Raw genomic sequence first — 16,493 nt, forward strand, 5'->3', positions numbered from 1 at the left:
ATCAAGTTGTTTAAGATAACAGAATAATAGAGAACAGTATCCATTCATCTTGTGGAGTCAGTACAAATCTGATAATAAATCCTGACAAAGACGTTAAAAAAAAGAAATTACAAACTAATACCCCTCATGAAGATAAATAACAAAAACCTTAACAAAACACTGGCAAATCAAATCCAGCAACAGGTAAAAATGAGACACATCACAACCACACGGCTTTTATCTCAGGAATGTAAAGGTGTTTGACACTTACAAATCAATGTAATTCACCATCTTGACAGAACAAAAGAAAAGATCCATATGGTAATCTTAAGAGATGCAGAAAAATCACTTGCCAAAATTCAATAAATATTCATGATAAACACTCCCAGCAAAGTAGGGATAGAAAGGAACATTCTCAATTGATAAAGGGTACCTACTAAAATGTTCAGCTAACATCTTACTTAAAATCAGAAATAAGGCAAGGATGTGGGCTCTCACCAATTCTATTCAGCATTGCGCTGGAGAACCAAGGCAATGAGACAAAGCAAGGTAAACAGAAAACATCATGAAATCAAAAATGAAAAGGTGAAATTGTCTTTATTTTCAGTGATCATTATCATTTACATATAAAATCCTTAAAGATGTACAAAACACCTATCAAGTAGAAAGTGAAAATATTATGGTGGTGGGGCAACTAGTCAAGAAACAAAGCAATTGGATTCCTATACCATAGTAAAGACTTGGAAAAATAAACAATATAAATGGACTTTAAAAAGTTCCATTTAGATTAGCATAAAAATCATAAAGTACCTAGGGCAAATTTAACAAAAGGTGTACAAGACTTCTACAACAAAAACTATCATGCCTTGAAGAGATAAATTAAAAAACTATATAAAATGGCAGTTATGCATGTTCATAGATTAGAAGATTCAATGTTGTCAAGATGTCAGGTATGTTGATTCTAGCACATACCTGGGTATAGAGAAAAGACCACTGAATGACCCATGGACTCACTGGAACCAGTAGGAGATGGTCATGGCCCTGGTGCCCCCAGTCTAAGAGGGGTCCATGATAGTGCTTCAGGTCCTCAGGTATGAAAGCAACTTGGACTCTCTGCAATGGTTCCCCACATGTCTGGCTATTCTCCAGTGTATGGTCACCCATGTAAACATCTATGTGTTCCTTTGAAGAAGCACTGGAGTAATCATTACTATATATACTTTCTCCGATGTAGCAGGGTCCTTTCTTGTGGAGACCCAGCCTCTCCCTCAGACAATGAGTTCCATTTCTGAAAATTGGCATAGTCTCTTCTGGTATCAAAATATACTCTCAGACAAGGCAAATGAACTCAGTCTAGAGAGCGCACAATTCTCTAGTGTAAATTTAAAAATGGTGGTACATGCATTAGAAACATCTGAAATATTTGTTAAAACTGCAGATTTCTGGGCCACATATCTGATCTACTGATCAGAATATGCTATAGCAATCCCCAGAAGTGTACATTTTTAACCTCCCACCCTACTCTGTCATTCCGATGCACACTATAATTTGAGAAAAAGCTACTTCACTAGGAAGGCAGATTCAAGATGTGGCAGACAATGTCAACCCAAGGAATTATTCAGGTAAGTATAGTTACCAGAAAGTTTATCCAATAACATACAATTCAAATAGATTTCAAGTGGTGGTCAGGCAAAACTGATTTGTGTTTATAGGAGAGTAATTTGTTCTAAGGCTCGGGGTGGTAAAGGGATGGATGGGGAAATAAAGTTATCCTGTCGAGGAAGGAAATATTTAGAACTCTGTTAGGTGTTTTGGTGTCCTGGAGTTGAGAACAGAGCCCTAGTCTGAAGGGCATCTCTGATACATGAGGCTGCATAACAAGACAAAGTAGCAAGTGGCTATTGAGTGTAAAACAGTGGGCTAAGGACAATTCTGACATCAGGTAGGGATTAGGAGGTTCTGGGCCTTGCAGCCTACGCTGAGGTTCAGAATTCCCATTGGATCATTAGGCCCTTGGTCTTCCTGATAATACGGCTTAATTCAAAGCTCCAGCAATTGTGAAATGAGGCTGCTTATATGTCAGATTTGACTCCGAAGTCATCCCATGGGTGGCCTATTGGTAGACCTCGCTATGGGCCGCTAGGAACACCAAAAACAAAACTAGATGGCATTAGACCCTCTTGAGTCTTATTGAACTATTCTCCATGTCTCCTATTTTTATTTAAAAACAGGAAGTTAAAGAGAATATCCAGAAAATAGTTCATTAGCTATCTTGATTTCCAGTCTATCTTATTAATATATCCTCCCTCTTATTACTGGTTGAGCTTCTGTTGTCCTTCCCAATATACTGTTAATTCTAAACTCTTCCTATTGCTTGTCAGTATAAATGAAGATTCCAGGCACCTTTACCAGGCAGCCTTTGTTAATGATACTACTGAAAAGATGTCTTTCAAATGCTGCCATACATTGCTTATGATGGATTTCAAAAGCAATTTCCCCCTAGTTGTAACAAAAGGACATCATTTCCACCACTGCTTTATGCTACAAGTGCCTTAACGCAATTGAGAAATACTGTTCAGTTCTTTACTTTTAAAAAGTGATATGTAAAGTATTACATTTTCACAGCATGTTTCAACCTACACTAGATTACTTACTGTAGTATCTTATTCTGACCAAGCTATTTGATTTAGAAATGTCGTTCATTACTAAATGTACAAAGTGTAATGTTACTGACCACCTTTCATCTGTTTATGAGACATTCATGAATATTGCTTAATGAACTAGGACTGGTCCTTGTTCCAAAACTTTAGTGTATGTTCCAATCTTCATTTAAATGCATAGCACATCTTGCCATTTCTAATTCTATCTTCATCCTTTGGCATCTTTAATTATGATCATTAGACAAATGCTATTTCCTGGAAAGATTGTTTTTATCACTTCTTTAGATGAGTTGCATTTGCTTAGGAGGGCTGAGATGTACTTCAGCCACTATACATCTTTATTTCTTCTTTACTGCGTTAATGCCACATCTGTAAAGATTTGAAAATATAGCCTATCTCCTGGAGATGAGTTTATAATTTCTTCCAAGTCTATCTAAAGCTTTTATAGACATATTATACAAAAGAAAAATGATGTAAGGTTCTAATTCAATTAACTATCCCTTTTCCTGGAATGGAATTAGTACGCTGCCCTAATTTCAGCACTGCAGCAGGTTCCATTGGAAAGTGTTGGCGAACAATTTATTTAATGGTCCGAGCTCCAGCCCTGGCTCTGTCAGAAATGAATTTAGGACTTTGTGTAAATCATTTCCTTTATCTAGACTTCTACGCCACTGTCCAAAAACTAAATATGTAATGTTCTAGAAAAAGGACCCCATGTGAGGTTCCTGCCATCTCTAAGATGCTTACCCTCTGTGTATCATTTGAACTTATGGTCTTACCCTAAGTCTGTGTTGGAGAGAAATCTCTTGTGGGAATATAAATTCTAATTACAGCTTGATTCCTCCCCATGTCTGGCTAAATCAGTTCTTTTTTGCTGAACGCACGAAACAACAAATTGCTTTAGTTTGCCTAGAAACGGGGATAAACACAGAGACTCACATTCTACATAGGAGACATTCTTTGTCACCTGTGCATGGGATGGCTTAAGAGCCCTCGGCATTGATGGAAGGAATAGGCAGCATCTGTAACTATTTGTGTGGTTAAAGCCAGAGGCTCCCATGTCTGGACCCTGTTTTTCTCCTGTGCGCTGTGGAGGAGCTCTGAAGTATACTGTGTACTGACTCGATGAACTTGACCAGAAAGAAAGGAGGCTTTGCCCGGGTCTCTATTCAGACAAAAAGCAGAGTTAGCATTTATCCCAACAATGCACTTCTCCATTTATTACAGACTTTAGTTATGAATTTCAGATTCTCCGAGGACTGCATGAAACTTTCAGGTGGAAGACAAAATGTGGGGAAGTTGATGTGTTTGGGTTGACAACAAACCCTAGTAAGGTTTTCCTGGCTTTATATTTCAACTTCTGGGCATCTGCATCACATATGCAAGGATAACACACAAGTTAAATGTCAACTAAAGTTCTCCGGAAAGGAGCTGTTAATTAAAGACTACAAAAATAAAAGGACTCAGACTGTCTCATTTCTGTTTTTCTCATTTCTTTTCTTTTTTCTGTTTTGGAAGCCTGTTCTTTAAAACTCACTGAGCAGTTGAGTTAAGCCAGAACAGAGCTCCATTTGAAGAGAAGCTGGCCTAAATCGTCCTTTTGGAACCCTCCCAAGTGCGGAGGAAAGAATGCTTGGCATCCCAGGTCCATTAAGGAGTGAAATGTGACCAGCGCCAGACATTTTCTGCTTTACTGACGCAGGGGACCCTATGAAGCGGCAGTTGAATATAAAACAGGCGTTTAGCCTGAAAGAGAGTCTCAATATTTCTCTAGATCTTTCATGCAAATATTGTTTTAAAAACACCATCAGTGGATAGATATAATTCTTCAACTATTTTACCTTGATGAGTATACTTTCATGGCAAAATTATAAGTTCTGTAGCATAATTCATACTCTGTCATATAGGATTTTTTTCTATTATTTGAAAGCAGATTAGTAACCTTGAGACCTATGAAAACATGGAAACATATTGTACCTTTATTTTCCATATTGGGCAATTAATCACTTTTAAACACACTATATTTCTTTCCAATTTGGGTAAATATTATTATTATTATTATTCTTGCAGGGAAAGATTCACTTTGAGCAAACATCTCTTGCCAATCTTCCTTTTGTTTTTTTTACCCCCCAAAGCCCCAGTATATGGTTGTATCTCTTGGTTGTGAGTCCTTCTAGTTCTTCTATGTGAGCCACCACCACAGCATGGCTACTGACAGATGAGTGATGTGGTTCCATGACCAGGAAGTGAACCTGGGCCACGGAAGCAGTGAGAGTACCAAATTAACCGCTAGACCATCAGGGCTGGCTTGGTAAATATTATTTTTAATTCTGTGTATCTGTGTGTATATATACATGTTTGTATTTATATTTTACATAAAATTTACATCTAAGCATAAATATTTATATGCATACACCCATGTGTATGTGCGTACAATAATAAGAATCACTTATTGTATGTATACATGCTCATAGAGGGATCTTATGCATTCATACATTTAACAACTGTTTATTGAGCACCAACTTTGCCAAGCACTCTTCTAGATTTGTGGGATATTTCAGTAAAAGTTAGACCAAAATTCTACCCTCAAGTATTTTATATTCTGTCAGTTGCAGCACTTTTGATTTATTGCTACTATTTAGGGTAAAATGAATACATTTACGGCTTTATGCAGCATCAAAAATATTATTATAGGGGGAGAATGAATAATTGACATTATTATTTTTTATGAGTTCTATTGCTTCATTTGTATCAATTATTAAGTGCAAGAGATTTTTATCTTGGTCAATTCCATTTTGTTAGATTTTTATAAGTACATCTTTATCAGGAAGCGCCCTATGGTATTTATTATTCATATTTTAGATTTTAATAAATATTACCCAGCATAAAAAAGACACACAAAATTCAAATAACTGTATAGTTATTTATCTTCTAAATTACTTTATTGACAGATAAAGTAGCATAGAGAATTTTGTATTCTGTATTCCTGGTCCAAGATTCAAAGCCAAATTTCTTCTTGAGCGTAAACTTCTCTGTTCATATCAGTCATGCTGTATTGTTTATTTAACTATGAAAGATATGTAAGAAAACTTGTAAGAATGTGTAAAGTTCAATAAGATAACATTACAATTGGTGATAAAAGTGGAGACACATGGTGAGGTGTCAGTAAGTGACTAAAATGCACTCCTGACCGTGGGTGTGCTCAGTTGGCGTCAGTGCTTCCCAACCATAGTTGCAGGTTAGAGTGACTTAGGTAGCTTAAAAATACAGACTCCCACACCTCTTCACCCTTAAAGTCCGATTTGATTGGTCCCCTGAGGTGAGGATCTCTCGGTGTTGGATTTCTAAGAATTTTAGAAGCAGTTCTAGTCTATAGCTGAGGCGGGAGAGCCACCGCTGTAAGTGGACCATAGATTTGTCTCTCAGGCCACTTAAGTAATAATGTCTATAAGAGTAGAAACGCGTCCATCGTTCAGGATAAACATGACACTGTGGCCCTAGAACTAAGTAGATTTTTCCTGGGAGGAGGTGTAGTGACACAATGAACCACATCCTCAATGGCACCTCTGTAAAAGACACAGTGATGAGAACCATCAGACTCCTTCTTATAATGATTCTGACTGGTGGCACCACATTTGTTTCAATGATATTACATTTTCTCAGCTACTGTGTTACTAAAAATAGAAAAAAAAAATACGAAAACTTAAAACAGGTGCAAGCCTGTGGAAATATCTTGCACTAGAAGTTACAGCAATATGACTTCTAGCCTGCTTCTGGCAGACGCTGATTAGATACAGACTAATTCTCACTGTATTGACTCTGCTACATGAAACAAAAGGACTCCCATCATTAAATTAACAAGGAAAACAACCTACAAAAGTAATTAGGGAGGAAAGAAGGGTAAAATTAATCCCAATAAATGGTAAGAGAAGGGTTTATTTTAGTAACACTTGGACATTTTGCAATAGCAAGGATAATGTTTTATAAGTCCCATTAATCTTTATAAAGAGCTGATACCAGTGGAAATTGAAAACAGTGACGCGCCAAAGCCTGATCTATGTTGTTTCAGCCATAGTCTTAGAATTGGATTTCATGAATCCAAACAGCAGCCCTTAACGTTATTCCTGCATCTTTTGATGTGACAGAGAAAGGATTCCTGTCAAAACCAATTAAAAAGCTAGAACTATTTGGAAGCATGAAATGCTTAACATTAAGACCACAAAAACCAGATTGTAGAAGTTTAATATTGTGACCGTCAAAAGGACATACTATACAATACAGAAATCAATGGTGACTGGGGGATCAATTATCAGTGGCATTATGCTTGAAGGCAGGCCATTGATCATTTCTGTTGCCGCGGCTATGATTTCTATTGCTGTGGTTAATGAATGCTGTTGAACCTGCTACCCAACCCTAATCAGGAGCATTAGCCATCCCTCCGTCCCCAGTTTCCAATGTTTCAGGAGAATGGGGGTGAGAAACCTAGATTTGAAAGGTTACCAAACCTTGACGTCAGATTTTTTTTGGTGAAATGTCTACTGTAAAAGATACTGCCAAATTCAACAAATATCTTCATATTTACAAAAGTAATGGTATCTCAAATTCTGAGCTAAAATTTGTTTTTATTTCATGTATAGAAAAAGTCTTGAGTAAAAACCAATCAGCCCACCCTAAAAATTTTGAAGAACCGTGACTGGCCACTAAAAGTCTATATGCATAGGGTCTTAAGACTCTTGAGAGAAATGGTGAGTTAAACTTTGATGCTACTAATAAGGATTCATGATATCAGGTACCAAATTTTCAGGAAAAAGAAACAAGTCTGCTTTATTCTCCAAGCTGAAGATCTAGGTTGTGAGGGATGCTTCCTAGACATTGAAAAGTGAAAAAATCCAAACTTTCTTCTGGGCTACTGTTTCGTTATTGTTTTTTTAAAAATTTTAATTAAAATAGAATGCTTTTATGTATGACAGTGTCTCTGGACACTCAAATATCCTTGAACCCAGTTCTGCATGAGAGTTTCAGAAGAACTGAAAGATCCAGACTAAAAACTGGCAGCCTGATCAGGAACTACATAAAAAAAATAAAACAAAAGCCAGTGTGGGCCAATGAGCACAGCAGCAGCAAACGTACCAGCGGTGAGTAAAAACAGATGCCCAAGGCAAGAGTGGCAGAAGTGACAGCAAACAGCCAATCAATGTAGGCTATTGATCCACTAATTAAAAGAAAGTACTGGAAAAAACAGCAGGAAAATTAAAAACCAGTAAAAACAATGTGTTCTCTTTTTTCAAGAAACAGAAACAGAACACGAGGTACTTGATGCTCCAGTGTATTGATGTGTAGGCCTTGGAATTAAGACAGCTCCCCAGTTATCAGTTGTCTTGGTCCTAGTCCTGCCTCCGTGTGTCTGGACTCTGGCTTATCTACTCGAGAGTTTCATAAGATCACAATGAAAGTGTTAGCCGGAGCTGTGGTCTCACGTGAGGCCGCAATGGGGGTAGATCTGCTTCCAAGCTCGGTGGTTGTTGTCACATTCAGTTCCCCAGGGGTGTCGGAGCGAGGGCCTCTGTTTCTTGTTGCCTATAGGATAGAAGCTGCTGTAATCTGCTTTCCATGTGGCCCCTCCATATGCCAGCTCGCAACCCACAGCTTGTTTCCTCAAAGCGTCCACTGGGGGAGAGAGTCTCCTGGCAAGATGGAAGCCACAACCCTCTAAAACACAATCACACACACGTAATCCGGTTGCACCCCTCCCCTTTGCTGCATTGTATTGTTTAGAGGCAAATCACAGGACACACCCACAGTCAAGGGAGGGGATTAGACACAGGGATTTGCCAAGGTGAAAGGATTCACAAAGACAGGTAGTCTGGGGTCATGGGGCCACCTTACAGTCTGTCCAACACAGTCATAGAGGCAGAACTTTCTTTTCTTTTTTTTTGTGAGGAAGATTGTCACTGAGCTAACATCTGTGCCAATCTTCCTGTATCTTGTATGCAGGACACTGCCACAGCACGGCTTGACAAGCAGGTTGTAGGTCCATGCCCGGGATCCAAACCAGTGAACCCTGGGCCCATGAAGCAGAGAACACAAACCCGACCGCTATGCCACCAGGCTGGCTGCAAGGCAAAACTTTTAATAAAATGTTAACAAATTTAAACAGCAGTATCTGGAAAGGACTATGACTGGTGGAGTTTATCTCAAGAAAGCAAGATTTGTCTAATGTTAAAAACAACCAATATTAATTCTCTACATTGGCAGAATAAAGTAAAAAATCACACAAAAATCACAATAAATGAAGAAAATGTATCGATATAATTCAACTTTCACTAGTGATAAAAGCTCTCTGCTTAATAAGATTGGAAGTAGTCCTTCTGAACCTAGTAAAGGGCATCCAGGAAAAATGCATAGCTTTTATCACATTTAATGGTGAAAAACTTGATGCTTTCTATGTAAGAACAGAGGTAAGGCAAAGGTTGTTATTCTCAGCACTTCTGTTTATCATCACACTAGAACTCTTAGCCAGTGCAATAAAGCAAGTAAAGGAAATAAAAATAGGAAAAGAGAAAGTACAATTTTTATTCAATATGATTATGTATATATAAAATCCTAAGAAACATATTAAAAAGCTACTAGAAATAATGAGTGAATTTAACAAAATCACAAGAAAAAATCAATATAAAAATTGTATTTCTTTGTGCTAGCAATGAACTATCTAAAATTGAAAAAAAATAATCCATTCTCAATACCAGCAAAAAATCAAAATACTTAGGAATTAGTTTAAAAAAGACACACAAGATGTGTTCACAAAATCATTTCTGAAAGAAAGTAAGGGCAACCAAAATAAATGGAGAGAGAAACACGTTCATTGATTGTAAAATTCCCAACAGTGTTAAGACTTTAATTTTCTCCATATTTGTCTATGGGTTCAATGCAACCCCAACCAAAATCCCAGCAGGGATTTATGTCAAAATTAACAAGCTGATTTGATATTTATGTGAAAATGCAAAAACATACACAAGCCAAAACATTCTTGAAAATGAAGAAAAATATCAGAGAACTCGTGACACATTATTCCAAGACATAATATAACAATAATTAAGACAATGTGGTATGGATAGGCACACGGATCGGTGGAACAAAACAGGTTGTCCAGAAAATGACCCACACTTTGTTTTGTTGTGTCACTGTGTGGTGGCCTCCAGGTGTGACCCCGGACTTGGTCCTGTGACTTGCTTTAGCCAATGGGAAGTTAGCAAACGTGATGCTGGCAGAGAGAAAGTACTTGCGGATTATGCTCACTCATGCTTGCACCTGTGCCATCAGCAGGAGAACGTGCCCAAGCTAGTCTGATAGAGGATGGGGACACAGAGCCCAGATGCTCCCACATCCCTGTCCCAGAGCCAGTCAACTACCAGACTGGTGAGTGAGCCCATCAAAGAAAACAGCTCAGCCGAGGGCAGTCTACGCTGCAAACTCACAAAGCCATGAGTTATATAAAAGCTTATGATGTTCAGCCCCTGGTTTTAAGGTGGTTTGCTAATTACAGCATCATTCTGCAGTAGATACCTGATGTACTTATAATTAATTTATTTCAAAATTTCTCCTCAAAGGGATTCTCATTTAAGAAGTTATTAATGTTATTGAGGGTTGTGTATGAACTGGTTGGAAAGCTTGGTAATTTTTGATATTATGGGTTTTGATTTTTTTTCCTTTGGTAGCTCAGCAGTCAACTAGTCTAGTCATGAAGCTATTGCTGCTCCAAGGTCCCAGACATCATATGGGACTTGCAGATGGTATTATGTATGAATAACTGGATCCCCGTTAAACTTCCTCGATGTTAGTATAACTTGCTTTTCCCACCAAATTCCAGAATTCTTATCAAATTGCCTCCAATTTGTTCAATGAAAATGATATTTATCCTACAGAAGAGTTTCCATAAGATCACACTTGACATTTGCATTCATCACATTGAGACTTTTGTTTTGAAATGTGGAATCTGTATACCTATTGCCTCCCCAAATTTTGTAAAAAACCAAAAAAGGCTCTGAGAATTAATTTCCATTTTTCATGTTTCAATTCATGTCCAAAAATGTTACCGTAATTTTTAAAATAGTCTTTATTTCATTCATTTTAATATTGATTGACTTAGCTAATATCTTACTGGCATAAATCACCTTCAGCTCTTAGAGAAGGCTCTTGAAGTGGGAGTAAAGAACAGTGTGAAATATCAAATAGCAATCAATTAATTTCTGGTTAGATTTCTGCATTTAGCATCTACTCTCTCTGAATTTTTTAGACTGAAAATGTGCCTATTCTTACATTTCTCCTTTAGCATTTATTTTTAAAGCCTGCTAGTGACGTTCCAAGTGATATTTTTCTAACCCGATATTTTTATTATAGAAACTGTGATAGGAATTTTGGAAAGCCAAATGACCTCGCAGAGCAGCAACTATGTTAGGATCCTAAATGGTACTACACGATGGGAAAGAATTCCAAAAGCAGCCCCAAAGAATGTATGACATACAGGAATAATCTTATTCTTGAGAGAATTTAATGACCTGAGCCTTGTTCAAAAATTGAAAATAAAGCTAAGAACTAAAACCATAATTTGCTTCAGTGGGTTAAATTATATGTCAGTTTAAATTTTATTTCTTTTTCTACTATATTGAGATAGAATTCATTTCCAGTAAACTACATATTTAAGTTGCACAGTTTGAAGAATTTTGACATATGTATGCACTGTGAAACCATCACCACAATCAAGAGACCAAACATTTCCCTCTGCCCCAGAATTTTCTTCACACCCCTGGGCCATCCCTTCCTCCCTCCAACCTTGTCCCAGCAACCAATGACCTGCTCTCTGTCATATGGATTACACAGCTTTTCCTAGAGTCTCACAGAGGTGGAATCATAGCGCAGCTATGCTGTTCTGTCTGTCTTCTTTCATGCAGTGTGATTATTTTGAGATCCACCCACGTCGCTACATCAATCAGAAGGGTATTGAATTTTATTGCTGAGTAGTTTTCAATTGAATGAATACACCGCATTTTGTTTACCTATAAGCCTGTTAATGGACATTTTCGATATTTCCAGAGTTTGGCTATAGCAAATGAGGTTGCTACAAACACTCTTGCATAAGTCTTTTTATGGACATACATTTTCTTCTCTCTTGGGTAAATATTCAGTAGTGGAAACAATGTTTCTTATGGTAGGCGTATGTTTAATTTGTTTAAAAACATGTCAAACTGTTTGCAAAGCGGGTCTATCATTCTCTCCCACAGTGTATGAGAGGTCCAGGGCTTCCATATCCTCATGACAGTCTTTTTAGCCTGATTATGGTTTGAATTTGCATTTCCTTGCTGGCTGATGACATTGAGCATCTTTTTGTGTAGTTTTTTCTTTTTTGGAAGGAGGAACGATTTGTGTTTCATATTTTGCGAAGGACTCGTTCAGTCTTTTGCCCATTTTGTTGGGTTATTTTCCTATTACCGAATCGTAAGAACTCTTCATGTAGTCTGGAGACTAGCCCTCTGTCTGATACATGTGTATTGCAAATGCTTTCTTCATGCTGTGCTTTCCCTTTTGATTTTCTTAATTGCGTGATTTTCTAAATTCTTTTGAAGGAAAATAGTTTTAATTTTAGTGAAGTTCAAGTTATCAATTATTTTTTCTTTTAATATTCAGAGATATGTGCATGTGTGTGTGTTTGCATTTATCCAAGATCATAAAGTTTTTATTTTTTTTTACATTTTCTTGTAGATATTTTAGTCTTGGGTTTTATATTACTATCTATGATCCATTTCAAGTTTTTTAATGTGTGGTATGAATACGGAGTCTGTGTCTAATTTTCTGATGTCATTTGTTGAAATGACTTTCTACTTCTCATTGAATTGCCTTGGTGTCTTTACAAAAATAACTTGACTATACACATGTAGGGAAACTTCTAAACTGGTGCTTTTGAATTGGAGGGCAATTTTGTCCCCAGAGAATATTTGGCAATGTCTGGAGACATTTTTGGCTTTCACAACTCAGGGGTGCTATTGGCTTCTGGTGGATAGAGCCCAGGGATGCTGCCAAACAACCTCTGATGCACACGATAGCCCCCACAACAGAGTTATCTGTCCCCAAATGTCAATAGCGCCAAAGTTGAGAAATTTTCTAGACTTTCTCCTAAGTTCTATAGATCTACCTTTCACCAATATCACGCACTCTTGTCTATTGTAGCTTTAGAGTAAATCCTGAAATCAGCTGGGGTAAGTCCTCCAACTTTGTTCTGCTTTAAAAAAACATTACTTTGGCTATTCTAGGGTTCTTCGTAATTCCATATACATTTTAGATACAACTAGTCAATTATTCCAAAAGCAGTGCTGACTTTTGTTTAATTTCATAGGATGTATAAATATGTTTTGGGGGGAATTGATGTCTTGACTACTGAGCTTTCCTATCCAGGAACATGATCTATTTTTGGCTTTCTTTAAATTCCCTCAGCAATGTTTTTTGTGGTTTTCAGTGTAGAGTTCTTGGACATCATTTCTTAGATTTATTCTGATGTATTTTATGGTTTCTTGCCCTATTTAAAAAAAAAACCTTGGACAAATGGTTCAAGTTACACATGACCATTAAGGGTGGACACGTGCATATTCCAACTATGCCAGTGGATTTAACAGAAGAGTGCCTGCACTAAGATCTGGTAACCAACTTACTTTCTGGGTAACTTTGAATCCCCCAGTCCAAGTCCTCCAGCTCCTGGAGAAAGGCTCTCTCTCTCCCTCTCTCTCTCTCTTTTTTTTTTTTTGTTGAGGAAGATTTGCCCTGAGCTAACATCTGTTGCCTATCTTCCTCTTTTTGCTTGAGGAAGATTCACCCTGAGCTAACGTCAGCGCCAGTCTTCCTTTATTTTGTGTGTGGGTCGCCGCCACAGCAAGGCCATTGGCAAGTGGTGTATGTCCATGCCTGGGAACAGAACCTGGGCTGCTGCAGTGCAACACAGAACTTAACGACTAGGCCACAAGGCCAGCCCTGAGAAAGGTTCTCTCTTGGTGCATTTTCTCTGACTGATGTTTTCCTAGCTGTCTTCCAGGTACTGCTTGCTCTCCTGGCTGTGTGATTGCTTTCAGCAGCTTCTGTAGGCAGGCTCTTGCTATGTGCCTGTCTCAGGGTCTCCAGAAGGTGACTGAGAGGCAGGCTTTCATGGCATGCCCCGTGGGGCAGGGTTGGGGCCAAATCTGGACTCCTGTCACTCCTCACTTCCTTCTCTTCACCTTTCTTAGCCTCACACCTTCTTCAATTTTTAAGGGCTGTTTTCCATAGCGACTTTTTGTTTCTTGGTTGTGGTTTCATATTCCCAGGTGGTTCCTCCTCGCACAGTTTAGAATTAGTGATTGGTTTATTTCTTAGAATGGGGCGTCTATCAGCTGTTGCAGCTTTATGTTCTTCGCTGGGTGCTTCACTAGGAACCACTTGGTAAGTTATTATTTTTGCTGAATATATTCCATCCAAAAATGTCTGCCCAGAAACCTACCATATTTCTCATTTGATGGCACATCATACTTGTACATGATAGAGGCAGGTAAATGCCAAGTCTTGTACCCAATGTTAACATAGCCTGGGAGGACATGTGCCAGTTAAAACACGTCACCATCTGGGCACCAAGGAAGGTAAGTAGAATCAGAGGTCAGGGGGTTAGAAATAAGTGTGTACATTGTAACCTCCCACACTTTGTCTCTTCAGATTTCCAAATTCAGCTAGTACTACTGTGTGCCCATAAGGCTGTTGCAGGCTGCTTTATTACAACGAATTCCAAAGTCAAACACAGAAACCAGATTTGGCACGCATAAAACCATAAAAAGCACAAAACTCCGTAGAACTAGAATTCTGAACTACATCATAAAGGAGCCATTTTTTGGTAGTTGTGCTGGATCACTTTCTCCATTTGTAGTAATGTAATGCAGAGTTTTCCCCACAGTACGAAGTGTCTGTCTTGTCAACATCTGTATCTGCTATTCCAACACAGCAATAGCTGTTTTATTCTCTAGCATTGTAATATTATCAGCCTTAGAGGAATTTTATGGGCTAGCTGCATGGGACACACCAAAGTTGGGTTACTGACACGGTCTAAAAAACGAAGGTCTGGGGCCGGGCCAGTGGCGTAACAGTTAAGTTCTTGCACTCCACTTTGGTGACCTGGGATTCATGGGTTCAGATCCCGGGCATGGACCTACATGCTCATCAAGCTATGCTGTGGAGGTGTCCCACATACAAAATAGAGGAAGATTGGCACAGATGTTAGATCAGCAACAACCTTCTTCAAGCAAAACGAAGAAGATGGGCAACAGATATTAGCCCAGGGCCAATCTTCCTCACCAAAAAAAAAAAAAAAAAAAACCTGAAGATCTGTCCTTATGCCCTGGGACAAGGACAGACACTTTGTATGGTTAAGGTCCACATGATGACACAAAATTATTAACTGTTTGCAAATTAAATTTATTTGCAATTGTATTAAAATTATTGTTCTTAAAGGAGGGAACTTCATTGTTAACATTTCTGCCAATTTTGGATTTTTTCTGAATGAAGATTTCAGACATACCTTGGTTTTCATGTCACAAAGTTGGAGCTTTGGTATGCTAGGTGTGCTGTAAGTTGGTTTTAAACTACATAAAAAGTATGTAACATTTTTTGTAAAGGCAAAAGAAAATAACAAGAATAGAGAATGATATTTACTGTGTATTTTTGTTGTCTTTTGGGTGGCTCCTGATTCGTGAGGTAGTTTGTTAAAGAAATCTATTTTTATTTATTTTTACACTTTTTTATTATTTTTGTTTTGAAATAGCGGTGGACTCACATGCAGTTGTAACAATTGCTACAAAGAGAACCTGTGTACTTTTCACCCAGTTTCCCACAATGACAGCCTGTTGTAAAACTATAGTGCAATATCACCAGCAGGATGTTTACGTTGATAGAGTCAAGATACAGAATGTCTCCATCACACGACTCCCCCTGTACCGACACCCCTCATGTTCTCCGTTCTGTACTTTTGTCATTTCAAGAATGTTACATAATTGGAATCATGCAGTATGTAACTTATGGAGCTTGACTTTTTCTTTCATTCGGCATAATTCAATAAAGATTCACCCAAGTTGCTGCATGAATCAATAGTTTGTTCTTTATATCGCTGACTAGTATTCCATGGTATGGATGTGCCACAGTTTAACCATTCACCCATTGAAGGGCATCTGTTTTATTTCCAGTTTTGGGCTATTAAGAATGAAGCTTCTATAAATATTTGGGCATATATTTCTGTGTGAACATAAGTTTTCATTTCTCTGTCATAAATGTCTAGGAGCGCAGTTCCAAGTTTCTATGGTAGTGGCATATTTAGTTTTTAAAGAAATTACCAAACCGTTTCCAGAGTGTTCGTACCATTTTACTTGTAACTTACCATATTACTGTAGGAACAGGAGAGAGGTGTTTCTGGCGACTTAGTAACTGATGGTTCCATGAAGGTGGGAGACCCAAAAGGAGACACAGGCTTGGTGAGGTTAAAATCATGAGTTTTGTTTTGAACATGATGAGTTTGAGGTGCCTGAGGTGGAAAACAAGTGGAGATGGCCAGCTAGCATTTGGATGAATACTGCTTACAAGACACGGATTGGAGATATGTGGCCTGGAAGTCATATTTGAAGCCATGAGAGGACACAAGAGAATAGAGGACCAAAGAAAAATCCTGAAAAATAGGACAAGTGAGGAAGATACTGGGAAAGAGACTGTGAGGTGAATTTTAGGATTCAGAATTAAGGAAATACAGCACTTGCTGATTCCACGCAGCCAAAACAGACCACAGTTTTAGAAAATGCTACA

At 38.1% G+C, this 16,493-nt stretch overlaps 1 pseudogene; it reads right to left on the bottom strand.

Annotated features, from left to right (window-relative positions):
• Positions 1-8,112: 8,112 nt before the first annotated feature.
• Positions 8,113-16,202, bottom strand: LOC100070685 (eukaryotic translation initiation factor 2A-like; annotated as a pseudogene).
• Between the last annotated feature and the right edge of the window lie 291 nt (positions 16,203-16,493).

This window comes from Equus caballus, chromosome 29, assembly GCF_041296265.1.
Source record: "Equus caballus isolate H_3958 breed thoroughbred chromosome 29, TB-T2T, whole genome shotgun sequence".
In the NCBI taxonomy this organism is placed as follows: Eukaryota; Metazoa; Chordata; class Mammalia; order Perissodactyla; family Equidae; genus Equus; species Equus caballus.